Source organism: Aplysia californica, unplaced genomic scaffold (assembly GCF_000002075.1).
Source record: "Aplysia californica isolate F4 #8 unplaced genomic scaffold, AplCal3.0 scaffold00283, whole genome shotgun sequence".
Lineage (NCBI taxonomy): Eukaryota > Metazoa > Mollusca > Gastropoda > Aplysiida > Aplysiidae > Aplysia > Aplysia californica.
Genome location: NW_004797553.1, coordinates 522,149 through 522,920, shown reverse-complemented (window position 1 = coordinate 522,920; position 772 = coordinate 522,149).

Below are 772 nucleotides of genomic sequence, written 5' to 3'. Positions count from 1 at the left end.
AAGTGTAGAAGATTATAGTTGTAATAGTAATAATAGTGAGTGGCGTACAATCAATCAATCAATCAATCAATCAATTAATTAATAATAAATAAATAATTAAAAATATATAAATGATTAATTAATTAATTAACTAACTAAAAATAAATTGTTTAATGAATTTAAAAAGTAAATAAATGAATAAATAAATTTTAAAACATAACAAAATAAAAGAAGAAGGAGAAATTAGGACGATTTATAGAAATGTTTGACAAGAAAGAAGGAGCAAAAACCACAACCAAGCACCCAGCAGCAGCCCACATTTTAGTTTACTCAGTCAACCATCTGGCTGTGCTAGGTTTCATCTAAAGTGCATTGCGTCCTATTTTATGCAGATCTCTTTTTATAGGTTGCTGTGCTTTTGATGAACTAGAATTACCATCCGAGTAAATATAATCATAACAATACAATGGGGATTCTGTCAATGTGTGTTTTTTCAGGACACTTTTTTATGATCCGTTTACTTTCTCAATTAAAAAATATATATTCCTGGTATCGCAACGCGGTGGAATCAGGCGTTCGAAATTTTTGGACATAATATGGAGTTATTCAATTGAGAAAATGTTAAAAGTAGCTTGTCCACTTGTCTTGCTTTTGATGAAAAGAATGCCCACCGTCTTGAATAGAGTTTGAGATTATTTTTCTGATTGAAGGAGATGGGGGTCGCTTAACGTCAAGATAAAAGTTATCAAAAAAAGGGCCGCCAAAGTTCTGTGGCTTCCAAAGCTGTTTGTAA